Here is a 17,264-nt window from a genome sequence, read left to right on the forward strand (position 1 = left end):
ACCACAGTTCAAAAGCATCAATTCTGCAGCAGTCAGCTTTCTTTATGGTCCAACTCTCACACCCATACATACTAGAAAAACCATATCTTTGACAACATGGACCTTTGTCAGCAAAGTAATGTCTCTGCTTGTTATTATGCTGTCTAGGGAGAAGGCAATGGCAACCCACTGCAGTACTCTTGCCTGGCAAATCCCATGGATGGAGGAGCCTGGTAGGCTGCAGTCCATGGGGTCTCTAGGAGTCGGACACTACTGAGCGACTTCACTTTCACTTTTCACTTTCATACATTGGAGAAAGAAATGGCAACCCACTCCAGTGTTCTTGCCTGGAGAATCCCAGGGACGGGGGAGCCTGGTGGGCTGCCGTCTATGGGGTCGCACAGAGTTGGACACGACTGAAGTGACTTAGTAGTAGCAGTAGCAGTAGCAGTAGGTTGGTCATAGCTTTTCTTCCAAGGAGCAAGCGTCTTTTAACTTCATAGCTTTGTATATGGCAGCAACTTAAAGCTTCCTAGATTCTTCCTTCAGAATTTTGATGTTATTCTTGGTAATGTCACTCAACTAAATCATATGACTTCATCTTGGTAAGTTTTTTTTAGATTCTAATCTAAATCTTATTATAAACTTCCAGCTCAACTATAAATTTAATATTGCAGCAAATCAAGCTACTGGGCTATGTAAGAACTAGACACACTAACCACAAAGTTTTGTAATGCTTATCTAGACCATAGTACCTAACTGAAAACTACAAAACATCAGCTAATTAATTTTCATAAGTGATTTTGATTATTCAAGTAATCGTATTCTCTTAATGAGTCACATTTTATGCAAATTTATTTGTCAATATAGATTAATCATAGCAAAGAACATTCTTTCATATTATGCATATTTGTACTAACTCCATAAATATACATGTACTTTGTTAGAAATATGATTTCTCAAATTATGTTATGAGGGCTTCCCTGGTGGCTCAGATGGTAAAGAATCTGCCTGCCAGCGCAGGAGACCCAGGTTCAATCCTTGGGTCTGGAAGATCCACTGGAGTAGGAAATGGCAATTCACTCTAGTATTCTTGCCTGGGAAATTCCATGGATAGAGGAACCTGGAAAGTCACAGTCCATAGGGTTGCAAAGAGTCAGACATAACTGAGTGACTAACACACACACACAAATTATGTATTGAATAAATTAAGTCCTTCTAAGTTAATAATCATATTTCTGCTGAATGTTTAATAGAAGGAAATACTTTTTCTCTTTCAATTAATTTGACATTTTTAACCAGAAAGTGAATTAATGCAAGCTTATGCATGGAAACAGTAGACTTTATGTGTTCTGCAGGGAGACAGTGATTAGACTAGACTCTATAAACCTCATGAGAGTAGAGATCATATTTCTTGTTGTTCATCATTATATCTCCCACCCCAAACCTTAGCACTGTTATTGGCATATGGCAGGTGCTCAGTAAATAGCTGTTACATGAATGAATCAAAATACTCTAATTCTGTCCTTAATATTTTTAGAGGGTAAACCAACGGGGCCTGACAACAGTGTTGGCATTAACAGGTCAACTTTTTGTTTGTGTCTCCATGTATGAAAGAAACTGGTGAGTAAAATTGTATATTCTTGCTTGGAATTAGTAAAACTATATATTCTCACTTGGAATGAGGAATTATATATTCTTTGGGGATTATTTTCACTTGTATAGTCTCACTTGAAATTAGTGGAATATTCTCACTTGGAATTGGACTTAAGGGTGAGAAGAATCTGATTTCTTATTGCATGGTTCATGTGGGAAAAGTTTATTCCAATTTACTGTATTTTGAACTCTGAGTTCTGAGGCACGAGGTTTGGTTCAATCACCAGTCATTTGTGCACAGTGTCTGGATTGGAAATCACTGCAGAATCGTCTTTTTAAACCCAGTCTTCCATGTAAAGTTTGAATCTCCTTTACAATATTTCTGCCAAGGGCCTCACCAAACTTTGAACATTTCTAAGTGATAGGGAATTTAACAGCTCCTGAGACAATTCCTTCCAGTTAGGACAGTTTGCTTAAAAAATTCTTTATTCTATCATATTGAAATTGGCCTTCCTGCACTTCTCACACCCAGCAAAGATGGGTATATAGAACACCTGTTTTTCCTCTTCCATCTGACAACCCATATGTGTTTTTTAAATTTTATGTATGTAATTATGGAGAAAGGAATGGCAATCCACTCCAGTATTCTTGCCTGGAAAATCCCATGGACAGAGGAGCCTGGCAGGCTACAGTCCATAGTGTCGCAAAGAGTCAGACCTGACTGAGGTGACTTAGTATCATGTATCTGTGTACGGGTTTTGTTTTTAGCCGTGCTGGGTCTTTGTTGCTGCGTGAAGGCTTTCTCTAGCTCCAGCAGCTGGGGACAGCTCTCTAGCTGTGGTGTGTGGGCTTCTCACTGTGGTGGCTTCTCTGGTTGCAGAGCATGGGCTCCAGGGCATGCAGGCTTCAGGAGTTGCAGTGTGTGGGCTCAGTAGTTGTGGTACACAGGCAAGTACACCCCATGGCAAGTTGAATCTTCTTAGACTAGGGATCAGATCCATGTCCCCCGCATTGGCAGGTGGATTCTTAATCACTGGACCATTAGGGAAGTCCACCCTAGTATATATTTGGAGTCTTTGGTGGCTAAGCAAAATTTCCCCAGTTTGTATGAATTCTCCACATAGGACATGATTTCACATCTCTTCCCTTCCCTGACCATTCTCCCAGTGAATGTGCCTCTATTTGTTTGGGTCTCTTTTGAAGTGTAGTGTCCAGACAAATCCCAATATTTTAAATGTGGTTTATGTATAGCAACTACGCTCTTGTCAAATATTGGATTTGTAGATAGTCAGGAGTGTCCTAGATATTTTCTACTGGGATTGTAGTGACAATTCCCATGAATCTGCACTAACATTTCTATCTCTAATATGTAAGCATCAGAGCCAGAGCATTTTAGACTGGGCAAAGTGATTTTTCCCCCTAGATCACATAAAAAGCAATGGGAAACTAACAAAGAATTAATCTCAAAAATATACAAACAGCTCATGAAGCTCAATACCAGAAAAATAAATGATCCAATCAAAAAATGGGCCAAAGAACTAAACAGACATTTCTCCAAAGAAGACATACAGATGGCTAACAAACACATGAAAAAATGCTCAACATCACTCATTATCAGAGACATGCAAATCAAAACCACAATGAGGTACCATCTCACGCCAGTCAGAATGGCTGCTATCAAAATGTCTACAAACAGTAAATGCTGGAGAGGATGTGGAGAAAAGGGAACCCTCTTACACTGTAGGTGGGAATGCAAACTGGTACAGCCACTATGGAGAACAGTGTGGAGATTCCTTAAAAAACTGGAAATAGAACTGCCTTATGATCCAGCAATCCCACTGCTGGGCATACACACCGAGGAAACCAGAATTGAAAGAGACACGTGTACCCCAATGTTCATCACAGCACTGTTTACAATAGCCAGGACATGGAAGCAACCTAGATGCCCATCAGCAGACGAGTGGATAAGAAAGCTGTGGTACATATACACAATGGAATATTACTCAGATATTATAAAGAATGCATTTGAATCAGTTCTAATGAGGTGGATAAAACTGGAGCCTATTATACAGAGTGAAGTAAGTCAGAAAGAAAAACACCAATACAGTGTATTAACACATATATATGGGATTTAGAAAGATGGTAATGACGACCCTATATGCGAGACAGCAAAAGAGACTCAGATATGAAGAACAGACTTTTGGACTCTGTGGGAGAAGGTGAGAGTGGGATGATTTGAGAGAATAGCATTGAAACATGTATATTATCATATGTGAAACAGATCACCAGTCCAAATTCGATGCATGAAACAGGGCACTCAAAGCTGGTGCACTGGGACAACCAGAGGGATGGGATGGGGAGGGCGGTGGGAGGGGGGTTCGGGATGGGGACACATGTACACCCATGGCTGATTCATGTCAATGTATGGCAAAAGCCACCAAAATATTGTAAAATAATTAGCCTCCAATTAAATAAGTAAATTAAAAAAAAAAAACCAAGAAAGAATATGTATCTCCTTTCATCTCCATGATCAAGGAACATAAGAAGGCTAGTATTTTTATTTTTCTTACTTTTGCTCTGCTTGTGAGTTAGATAATGAATCTAAAGTGCTTAGTATGGTGTCTGGTCCAGATTCAACAAATCTTAGCTAACTTTTCCTTTCCCTTCTCTACCTCTTTATATTTGTCTTGGATTTTTCCCTTTACCTTTTAACACAACAATGATGTAGAAATGAACAAGATTATAAAGTATCTTCTATAGACTCTTTTTTTTTTTTAATTGCCAGAAGACATGAGTGCTTTGTTTTCTTTAAGTAAAATCCTAAGGGACAGTTAGATGAGATAGAAATGTTTCAAATGTTTTCAGAATAAAATATAACACTTAAGCAATCTTTACACATTCATTTTAGTCATTTAGTCGACTTATGCACTATTCTGCATCTTCATTCATTTGGCAGAGTTTTTGTATAGAAATGAGCTTCCTAAGACTAGAAAGACAGGATTAAAAAATGAGAGGTTTCAATTATTAGAGAAATACAAATCAAAACTACAATAGAATACCACCTCACACCAGTTAGCCATCAATAAATTCTACAAATAACAAATGCTGGAAGGTGTGCGGAGAAAGGAGAACACTCCTTTACCGTTGATAGAATGTAAATTGGTGCAGTCACTAATGGAAAACAGTATGGCGGGTCCTCAAAAAACTGAAGATAGAGCTACTATATGACCCTGCAATCCCGCTCCTGGGCATATATCCAGATGAAACTGTAATTCAAAAAGATACATGTACTCCTAAGTTCATGACAGCACTATTTACAATAGTCAGGACCTAAATGTCCACCAACAGATGAATGGATAAAGGAGATGTGGTACATATATACAATGGAATATTATTACTCAGCCATAAAAAAGAATGAAATAATGCCATTTTCAACAACATGAATGGACCTAGAGATTATCATACCGACCAAAATGAGTCAGAAAGAAAAATACAAATACCATATGATGTCATGTATGCTGCTGCTGCTAAGTCGCTTCAGTCATGTCCGACTCTGTGCAACCCCACAGACGGCAGCCCACCAGGCTCCCTGTCCCTGGGATTCTCCAGGCAAGAACACTGGAGTGGGTTGCCATTTCCTTCTCCAATGCATGAAAGTAAAAAGTGAAAGTGAAGTCGCTCAGTTGTGTCCGACTCTTTGCAACCCCATGGACTGCAGCCTACCAGGCTCCTCCATCCATGGGAGTTTCCAAGCAAGAGTACTGGAGTGGGGTGCCATTGCCTTCTCTGATATCACTTATATGTGGAGTCTAAAATATGACACAAATGAATATAAGAAACAGAAATATACGCACAGACATAGAGAAGAGACATGTGGTTGCCAAGGGGGAGGGGGTGGGAAGAGGATGGAGTTGGGAGTTTGGGATTAGCAGATGAAATTGGCTTATATGGAATGAATAAACAGCAAGGTCCTACTGTATAGCATAGGGAACTATATTCAATATCCTGTGATAAACCTTAATGAAAAAGAATATATACGTATAACTGAATCACTTTGCTATACAGCAGAAATTAACACAACATTTTAAATCAACTATACTTCAATAATATTTTTAAAAGAAGGGTTTCGATTAGATATTTTCTCAGATTATTGTATTATAGTTCCTGGTTTCACAAGTGATTAAGAAAAGAGAACTAACGTTGATAGGGGAATTTTTGAATATACTACAGCAATTGTTCCTTTAAAAGTAAAATTCTGAGAAACGTAAAGCAACTTTGTTCCTGTAAATGAAACTGCCATTCCTGACAGCTGGCACACTATCTCCTTTAGCAATAAGATGATTAGAAACATACTGAATTTTGACTAGCGTTTTTATAAAGACATTTATTTTATAAAAGAGAGTGACAATAGATTTAGGTACTCCCCCACAAAGTACTAAGAAGTAAATGTCATTCTATGGCATTGAAATCAATGATGTTAACTCTAGCATCTAGAGGTCACTAGGCAACTTAGTACTGCCTAGCAACACAGGTCTTAACAAGGATCTTAACACTGTATCCTATGGGGCTTTCTCCCAACTAGAAACTCTTCTGCCTAAGTGGAAAAAGTCCTGATTGCTCTTTTTCAAAATTCTTACCAACCTAACTTTTCCCTTACACCATGTATGATCTTTGTAACAGAAATTGCTTTAATAGTCTGATCACTTGAAAGTATGAGAAACACCCAAGAAAGCTTCCTGATTTTTTGAAAGATGTCTTAGCAGCATAGGCTCTAAATCTAGAGATTTTGCAGATGCAAAATATGCAACTTTCATTAGGAAAAAATAGAACTTTTGAATGGGAAAAATTAGTGTCAATTTAAGATAAAAATGTGATCATTTTGTAGAAATTATTTTGGAAATTGTTTAAAATCTCAGATCAATAGAATAAGTGTAGATGCCAATTGGTTTCTTAAAATGTTCCATTAACACAGTATTTTGTTGTAGTTTATGGGCTGGTAGTTTATGTATTCAACTGGAATTAAGACCTAAGACATACGTATTGACTCAGTTCTCATAAGTCAAAAATGTACGTTTCTTCTGATACCTTGTTGTTAGAGATAAGGCATCATCTCACTTTCTCAAGATTTTGTATTCAGTGTTTTAGATCAAGATCCTAATGAAGTTATATGTAAAAGAGCTAACTTAATTCTGTTCCACAGTTCTGAACTCTAGCCTTATTTTCAGTCTTGCAAATAAATCTTGGCCATAAGGAGGAGAGTTGGGAAAATGAATGAAAAACTCAGAATACCTTTTTGATGATGATACAGTATCACATGCAAAACTCTCCAATGACTAAATCACAGAGCATTTACAAACTGAATCACATAGCATTTACAACATATAATTGAGGATGAATTACTCTGTTAATATACAATAATAGATAATCTATTGGTCAGCTCTCCTAAAGAAATAGGTCTTAGTAAAATTTCAAAATTTCTTGGAACAATGATTATTCATAATCTATTATTATAGCTTTCTAATTCAACTGAGTTAAAAAACTGATGCTGCAAATGCCCCCTCCCCTCTCCCTCCCTGCTGCTTTTGTGTATATACATCCTTGTAAATCCATGGTTGTAATCATCTCTCATGTGCCTGTCTTAAGTGATTATCATAAAGCAATACAAGTTTTACCTGCTACCATTATTAGATTGAATATTTTAATATTTCATTCATTATTAGATTGAAAACTCCTCAATGATTAGACTGTAAACTCCAGGAAAGCAAGAACCTCCTACAGTGTTTATGGATGTATTCCTAGTACCTGTGCATTGGCACTAAAGAAATTTTCGTTGATTAAAGGGAAGAGACTTGGTCACACTCATCCTTGTATTCTAAGTTTGACATGATGTTTGGAATACAATGGATACACAGTGAATGCTGATTGAATGGATTTACTGATAATAAATTAACACCCAGGGTAATACATTTTTTTCTAACTTATAATCATGTAAGAGTACACCAGAAAACCATTTCTACTTACATGACTGACCACAGTTTCTAATTATATTATAGCACCAATTAACTTTTATTCTCTTTAATTTTGCTTTGAGAGTTTCTAAAACCTAAATAAGATTACTAAGATCACTGTTTGTGTGTACTCAGTCATGTCTGACTCTTTGTGATACCATAGACTGTAGCCCGCAAGGCTCCTCTGTTCATGAGATTCTCCAGGCAAGAATACTGGGGTGGATTCCCATTTCCTCCTCCAGGGGAATCTTCCTAACCCAGGGATTGAACCCACATCTCCTGTGTTTCCTACATTGGCAGGTGGATTCTCTTCCACTGAGTTACAAGGGAAGCCCACTAAGATCACTGGTTAAAAGAAATCTCTGTAATATAATCATTGTTATCTATCTGTAAATTACTTACTCATAATAAAAGGAAAAAGAGTAACTATACAGTGGAGTCAACAAATGAGTCCGAAATGCAGTACTTGGATGCAATCTCAAAAATGACAGAATGATCTCTGCTCATTTCCAAGGCAAACCTTTCAATATCACAGTAATCCAAGTCTATGCCCCAACCAGTAACGCTCAAGAAGCTGAAGTTGAATGGTTCTATGAAGACCTACAAGATCTTTTAGAACTAACACCCAAAAAAGATGTCCTTTTCATTATAGGGGACTGGAATGCAAAAATAGGAAGTCAAGAAACACCTGGAGTAACAGGCAAATTTGGCCTTGGAATACGGAATGAAGCAGGGCAAAGACTAATAGAGTTTTGCCAAGAAAATGCACTGGTCATAGCAAACACCCTCTTCCAACAACACAAGAGAAGACTCTACACATGGACATCACCAGATGGTCAACATCGAAGTCAGATTGATTATATTCTTTGCAGCCAAAGATGGAGAAGCTCTATACAGTCAGCAAAAACAAGACCAGGAGCTGACTGTGGCTCAGACCATGAACTCCTTATTACCAAATTCAGACTTAAATTGCAGAAAGTAGGGAAAACCACTAGACCATTCAGGTATGACCTAAATCAAATCCCTTATGATTATACAGTGGAAGTGAGAAATAGATTTAAGGGCCTAGATCTGATAGATAGAGTGCCTGATGAACTCTGGACGGAGGTTCGTGACATTGTACAGGAGACAGGGATCAAGACCATCCCCATGGAAAAGAAATGCAAAAAAGCAAAATGGCTGTCTGGGGAGGCCTTACAAATAGCTGTGAAAAGAAGAGAAGCAAAAAGCAAAGGAGAAAAGGAAAGATACAAGCATCTGAATGCAGAGTTCCAAAGAATAGCAAGAAGAGATAAGAAAGCCTTCCTCAGCGATCAATGCAAAGAAATATAGGAAAACAACAGAATGGGAAAGACTAGAGATCTCTTCAAGAAAATTAGAGATACCAAGGGAACATTTCATGCAAAGATGGGCTCGATAAAGGACAGAAATGGTATGGACCTAACAGAAGCAGAAGATATTAAGAAGAGGTGGCAAGAATACACAGAAGAACTGTACAAAAAAAGATCTTCACAACCCAGATAATCACGATGGTGTGATCACTCATCTAGAGCCAGACATCCTGGAATGTGAAGTCAAGTGGGCCTTAGAAAGCACCACTACGAACAAAGCTAGTGGAGGTGATGGAATTCCGGTTGAGCTATTTCAAATCCTGAAAGATGATGCTGTGAAAGTGCTGCACTCAATATGACAGCAAATATGGAAAAGTCAGCCATGGCCACAGGACTGGAAAAGGTCAGTTTTCATTCCAATCCCAAAGAAAGGCAATGCCAAAGAATGCTCAAACTACTGCACAATTGCACTCATCTCACATGCTAGTAAAGTAATACTCAAAATTCTCCAAGCCAGGCTTTAGCAATATGTGAACCATGAACTTCCTGATGTTCAAGCTGGTTTTAGAAAAGGCAGAGGAACCAGAGATCAAATTGCCAACATCTTCTGGATCATCGAAAAAGCAAGAGAGTTCCAGAAAAACATCTATTTCTGCTTTATTGATTATGCCAAAACCTTTGACTGTGTGGATCACAATAAACTGTGGAAAATTCTTCAAGAGATGGGAATACCAGACCACCTGATCTGCCTCTTGAGAAATTTGTATGCAGGTCAGGAAGCAACAGTTAGAACTGGACATGGAACAACAGACTGGTTCCGAATAGGAAAAGGAGTACGTCAAGGCTGTATATTGTCACCCTGCTTATTTAACTTATATGCAGAGTACATCATGAGAAATGCTGGACTGGAAGAAACACAAGCTGGAATCAAGATTGCCGGGAGAAATATCAATAACCTCAGATATGCAGATGACACCACCCTTATGGCAGAAAGTGAAGAGGAACTAAAAAGCCTCTTGATGAAAGTGAAAGAGGAGAGTGAAAAAGTTGGCTTGAAGATCAACATGCAGAAAACAAAGATCATGGCATTTGGTCCTATCACTTCATGGGAAATAGATGGGGAAACAGTGTCAGACTTTATTTTTTTGGCTCCAAAATCACTGTAGATGGTGACTGCAGCCATGAAATTAAAAGACGCTTACTCCTTGGAAGGAAAGTTATGACCAACCTAGATAGCATATTCAAAAGCAGAGACATTACTTTGCCAACAAAGGTCCGTCTAGTCAAGGCTATGGTTTTTCCTGTGGTCATGTATGGATGTGAGAGTTGGATTGTGAAGAAGGCTGAGCGCCAAAGAATTGATGCTTTTGAACTGTGGTGTTGGAGAAGACTCTTGCGAGTCCCTTGGACTGCAAGGAGATCCAACCAGTCCATTCTGAAGGAGATCAGCCCTGGGATTTCTTTGGAAGGAATGATGCTAAAGCTGAAACTCCAGTACTTTGGCCACCTGATGCGAAGAGTTGACTCATTGGAAAAGACTCTGATGCCGGGAGGGATTGGGGGCAGGAGGAAAAGGGGACGCAAGAGGATGAGATGGCTGGATGGCATCACTGACTTGATGGACGTGAGTCTGAGTGAACTCCAGGAGTTGGTGATGGACAGGGAGGCCTAGCGTGCTGCGATCTTGGGGTCACAAAGAGTCGGACACGACTGAGCGACTGAATTGAACTGAACTCATAAAGTGGAGAAGCTAAATAACCTCTTAAACTAGTGAGCAAGATTAATATCAAATATATCTATTCCTCCATGTTCACTGCAGCACTATCTACAATAACCAAGACATGAAGACAACCTAAACCATCAATCTGTGTGTGTGTATGAGTGGAATATTACCCAGCCATGTATAGAAGGAAATCTTGCCATTTGGGACAATATGAATGGACCTAGAGTCAAGTAAGTCAAACAGAGAAAGACAAATACGATACAGTCTATATATGGACTCTTAAAAAACCAAACCAAACAAAATTGAACTCACTGATGCAGAGAACAGATGAGTGGTTTCCAGCAGTAGGGGTGGCAGTGGGTGGGGGACAGGAGATTGGGTTGGGGGGTATGATGGGGTTTGAGGGCGGGGGAAGGGATGGTGGGGTGGTGGGTGGGAGAAGAGGTGAGTGAAATGTGTGAAGAGGACAAAAACACAAAAGTACCAACTTTTCATTATAAAATGAATAAGTCCTGGGGATGTAATGTACATCGTGGTGACTATAGTTAATAATACTATTTTGTATACTTGAAAGTTGGTAAGAGAGTAGATCTTGAGAAATTCTTGTCATAAGAAAAAAAAGGTTCATAATTCTGTGGTGATGGATGTTAACTAGATTTATTGTGGGGATCATTTTGTAATATATACAAATATATTCGGATCACTATGCTATACACCTGAAACTAACATAATGTTACATGTCAATTATATCTCAATTAAAAAAAGAAAAAGAATTACTGGAGTTCCCTGGTGGCCTCGTGGTTAGTTAGGGCAAGCCAATGAAGGTCAGGAAAAAAAAAGGGATTAGTGGAAACAGTGACAGGTTTTAGTTTCTTAAGCTCCAAAATCACTGTGGATGGTGCCTGCAGCCCTGAAATTAAAATACACTTGTACCTTGGAAAGAAAGCTATGACAAATCTAGACAGCATACTATAAAGCAGAGACATCACTTTACCAACAAAGGACCACCTTAGTCAAAGCTATGATTTTTCCAGTAGTCACGTATGGATGTGAGAGTTAGACCATAAAGAGGGCTGAGCGCTGAAGAACTGTGGTGCTGGAGAAGACTCTTGAGAGTCCCTTGGACTGCAAGGAGATCCAATCAGTCCATCCTGGGGGAGATCAGTGTTGGGTGTTTATTGGAAGGACTGATGTTGATGCTGAAACTCCAATACTTTGGCCACCTGATGCAAAGAGATGACTCATTTGAAAAGACCCGACTCATTTGAAAAGACCCTGATGCTGGGAAAGATTGAGAGCAGGAGGAGAAGGAGACGACAGAGGATGAGATGGTTGGATGGCATCTCTGACTCAATGGGCATGGGTTTGGGTGGACTCCGGGAGTTGGTGATGGACAGGGACGCCTGGCGTGCTGTGGTTCATGGGGTCGCAGAGTCGTACACGACTGAGCGACTGAACTGAACCGAACTAATCCTGGATTGCTTCTTATATTGAAGGGAAAGAAGTCAATAAAAGGCATTATCATGATAACTGACAAAATTATAACAGGGTGTGGGGCAGGGGGTGGTGGTGCTCAGTTGTGTCCGACTCTGCGACCCCATGGACTGTAGCCTGGCTGATACTCTGTCCATGTAGTTTTCCAGGCAAGAATGCCTGAGTGGGTTGCCATTTCATACTCCAGGGAATCTTCCTGCCCCATGGATGGAACTTGCATATCTTGCTTCTCCTACATTGGCAGGTGGATTCTTTACCACTGAGTCACCCGAGAAGCCCCAACACAGACTGTAGTTAAACAAAAGTATTGTATTAATGTTAAATTTCCTGAATATGATAACTGTATTGTGCTCATGTATGATAATAAAATCCTGGCTTTGAGAACCACACACTGAAGTAATTAGGGATAAAGGAGAAGGATGTATGTTTGAATCTACTCTCAGATGGTTCAAAAAATCATCTATATAGATAGATAGATTGAGAGAGAGAGCAAACAAATGGGACAAAATATTAAAAGTTGGTTAATCTGGGTAAAGTATGGGAATTGTGTTCTTTCATGTGAGATCTTAGTTCCCCGACCAGGGGCCCCTGCCTCCTGTAATGGAAGTGCAGAGTCTTAACTACTGGACCATCAGGGAAGTCCTTTCGTTTGCTTTTAAATTTTAAGTGTTTCAAAATAAAAAGTTAAAAAAAATGGTTTCTAAAAATGCAAAAATTGCTTAAAAAAGCATCCCATTTGTCAATATTTGCAAGTTTAACAAAAAGCAAATAAACAAAAATAATCACCCCTCATAAAAACAAAACCACAATCATGATGAATGGTTAGTAGCTTCAAGTGTCCAACCAGGGCACATATTCTACAGTATTACTAATTCTATGCACTAGGGTTCCTTTAATTGTCCTTGTATGGTTGTTCTCTGGGCTTCCTTGTGGCTCAGTTTGTAAAGAATCTGCCTGCAGTGCAAGAGACGCAGGTTTGATCCCTGGTGTGGGAAGATACCCTGGAGAAGGAAATGGCAACCCACTGCAGTATTCTTGCCTGGGAAATTCAGTGGACAGAGGAGCCTGGCAGGCTACAGCCCATGGGGTCACAAGAGTTGGATACAACTTAGCGACTAAACCACCACCACCACGATGGTTGTGCTCTACATTGAAAATGAGTGTCCTATTAGGACACAAGGGCTAAAATGGATTCTTCCCAAACACTAAAATTGATTTTTCGCACTAAACTTTTTCTTATGATGCTTATTGCAAAGAGTGAACGTTGTTTTTTTCTTTAGCCCAATGGAAATCAGAATTCATTCCCTCAAGCCCATTTAGTAACTTTTAATGGTTGTCTATTATGTGCCAAGAAGTGAACTAGGTGATGGCAAAACAATGAGGAATGTTTTGCTGTGTTTCTTGACAGATTCAGACTAACGGGAGAGTCAATCATTTAATTAGAATGACTTGTTACAGGTGCAGGAAAATGGAGCAGTCATTTGTCTGTGGGAAGTAGTTTCTCAGAAGAAGTGATATCTAAAGCAAGTCTTAAAGGATGAGTAGGAGTGTTCCAGGTGGACAGGATATTTATTTCCAGGTGTGAGGAGTAATATGTGCAAAGGCAACAAAGCCTTGAAAAGTTCAATATTCATTTTTAATCGATACCAGATATAATGCAGAAGCATTAAAACCTAGGTCAGCTGCTTAAAAAATATTTTTATAGTGAAATATTATACTTATTTACAGAAGTACATAAAACATAACTATCAGCTTGCTGAATTATTACAAAGCAAATACACATTGTAATGATTATGTGGTGAAAATTGATAAAATGATCAGGAACCCCCAAATCGTCACCCCCCAGTACACTTCCCAAGCTTCTCAGCAAACCACTATTCTATTATTTAATAACTGTTTTATTAAAAATTTTTTAAATTTACATTTTAAAATTTATTTATTTTTGGTTGTGCTGGGTCTTCACTGCTGTGTGTGGGCTTTCTCTAGTTGCAGGAGCTATTCTTTGCTGCAGTGCCCGGGCTTCTCATTGTAGTGGGTTCTGTTGTGGAGCACAGGCTTAGGAAGCAAGCTTCACTGGCTGTGGCATGCAGGCTCTAGGACACGCAGGCTTCAGTAGCTGTGGGACACCGGCTCAGTATTTTATGGCTTGTGCTCTCTAGAGCTTGGGCTTCAGTAGTTGTGACGCAGCATCAAGTAGATGCTCAGCAGCATCCTCCTGGGCCAGGGATCCAACCTGAGTCCCCTGCATTGGCAGGTGGACTCTTATCCACTGTGCCACCAGGGAAGTCCCTAATAGTTGCTTCAGCTAATGAATATATAGCCATACACACACTTCTAATCATCTCTCTCTAAAATTCCCTTGTGTTCCACACTCCCTCCCTATCCAGTTCAACTACTGCTGCTACTGCTGCTAAGTCGCTTCAGTCGTGTCCGACTCTATGCGACCCCATAGACCGCAGCCCATCAGGCTCCCCCGTCCCTGGGATTCTCCAGGCAAGAACAGTGGAGTGGGTTGCCATTTCCTTCTCCAATGATGAAAGTGAAAAGTGAAAGTGAAGTCGCTCAGTCGTGTCTGACTCTCAGTGACCCCATGGACTGTAGCCCACCAGGCTCCTCTGTCCATGGGATTTTCCAGGCAAGAGTACTGGAGTGGGGTGCCATTGCCTTCTCTGAGTTCAACTACGAGTATATCCAATGTTTCCAACTCCAAAACACACGCTTTTTCTACTTTTCATTGAGATGTGGCTTCTTCATGTAGAAAATGAGCAGTCGACAGAGGTTTTAAATTAGGCAGTAATATTATTAATATTTTTAAAACTATAATTTTGTTGATAGTGTGGAATAATGGAGAGCGGGAGAGATGGTGGTAGGAAGACCATGGAGGTAGTTATTGCAGTAGTTCAGAGGTGAGGGTTTGGACTTGAAGATTGCTGGTTCCCATGGAGAGAGGTCACTATTTCCTAAACCTTTCTGAAGTATAACCAGTTGTCCACGGTGTCAGGTTGCATGTTGGGGTTAAGTGAGCTGAGAAACCTTGTACACAGGTAACTTGCATTGCTTTGCATCTTTGCATGTGCTCCTCTCTTTGACTCCAAGGCCTCCACCTAGATAGCCTGAATAGATAGCAACACTGTTGATTAAAATTTGGAAGAACAGGTTTTGTGAGAAGAGAAGTTTAGTTTGGGCCCTGCTAATTTTGAGATGTTGGAGAAATTCAGATTGTGTGCTTCGTGGGTAGTTAGAGCTTAGATGCTTCAGGGACAGGCCTGAACTGGAGATAAAATTTTAGGAATAATCAGAATATATGTAACTTGAAGCATAGGACGTGGACTCAGTCCTATGTTCAAATCTAAGATCAAACATAAATTATCTGTTTCCTAATTTGTAAATGGGCTCAATAAAGGACAGAATAAAGATGGACTCAATAAAGGACAGAAATGGTAGGGACCTAACAGAAGCAGAAAATATTAAGAAGAGGTGGCAAGAATACACAGAAGAACTGTAGAAAAAAGATCTGCATGACCCAGATAATCATGATGGTGTGATCACTCACCTAGAGCCAGACATCCTGGAATGCGAAGCCAAGTGGGCCTTAGGAAGCATCACTATGAACAAAGCTAGTGGAGGTGATGGAAGTCCAGTTGAGTTATTTCAAATCCTGAAAGACGATGCTGTCAAAATGCTGCACTCAATATGCCAGCAAATTTGGAAAACTCAGCCGTGGCCACAGGACTGGAAAAGGTCAGTTTTCATTCCAATCCCTAAGAAAAGCAATGCCAAAGAATGCTCAAACTACTGCACAATTGCACTCATCTCACACACTAGTAAAGTAATGCTTAAAATCTCCAAGTCAGGCTTCAGCAATATGTGAACCGTGAACTTCTAGATGTTCAAGCTGGTTTTAGAAAAGGCAGAGGAACCAGAGATCAAATTGCCAACGTCTGCTGGATCATCAAAAAAGCAAGAGAGTTCCAGGAAAACATCTATTTTTGCTTTATTGACTATGCCAAAGCCTTTGACTGTGTGAATTACAATAAACTGTGGAAAATTGTGAAAGAGATGGGCATACCAGACCATCTGACCTGCCTCTTGAGAAACCTGCATGCAGGTCAGAAAGCAACAGTTAGAACTGGACATGGAACAACAGACTAGTTCCAAATCAGGAACGGAGTACGTCAAGGCTGTATATTGTCACCCTGCTTATTTAACTTATATGCAGAGTACATCAGGAGAAACGCTGGGCTGGAAGAAGCACGAGCTAGAATCAAGATTGCCAGAAATATCAATAACCTCAGATATGCAGATGACACCACCCTTATGGCAGAAAGTGAAGAAGAACTAAAGAGCCTCTTGATTAAAGTGAAAGAGGAGAGTGAAAAAGTTGGCTTAAAGCTCAACATTCAGAAAATGAAGATCATGGCATCTGGTCCCATCACTTCGTGGGAAATAGATGGGGAAACAGTGGAAAGAATGGCGGACTTTATTTTTCTGGGCTCCAAAATCACTGCAGATGGTGATTGCAGCCATGAAATTAAAATATGCTTACTCCTTGGAAGGAAAGTTATGACCAGCCTAGACAGAATATTAAAAAACAGAGACATTATTTTGCCAAGAAAGGTCCATCTAGTCAAGGCTATGGTTTTTCCAGTGGTCATGTATGCATGTGAGAGTTGAACTATAAAGAGGGCTGAACACCAAAGAATTGATACTTTTGAACTGTGGTGTTGGAGAAGACTCTTTCGAGTCCCTTGGACTGCAAGGAGATCCAACCAGTCCATCTTGGGGGAGATCAGTCCTGGGTGTTCATTGGAAGGACTGATGTTGAAGCTGAAACTCCAATACTTTGGCCACCTGATGCGAAGAGCTGACTCATTTGAAAAGACCCTGATGCTGGGAAAGATTGAGGGCAGGAGGAGAAGGGGACGATAGAGGATGAGATGGCTGGATGGCATCACCAACTCGGTACACATGAGTCTGGGTAGACTCCGGGGGTTGGTGTTGGACAGGGAGGCCTGGCGTGCTGCGGTTCATGAGGTCGTAAAGAGTCAGACACGACTGAGTGACTGAACTGAACTGACTTTGTAAAATGGGATAACATTTAACCTAGGATCTTAGTAAGGATTCAGTGAAAAC

This window comes from Bos indicus x Bos taurus, chromosome 4 (assembly GCF_003369695.1).
Source record: "Bos indicus x Bos taurus breed Angus x Brahman F1 hybrid chromosome 4, Bos_hybrid_MaternalHap_v2.0, whole genome shotgun sequence".
Lineage (NCBI taxonomy): Eukaryota > Metazoa > Chordata > Mammalia > Artiodactyla > Bovidae > Bos > Bos indicus x Bos taurus.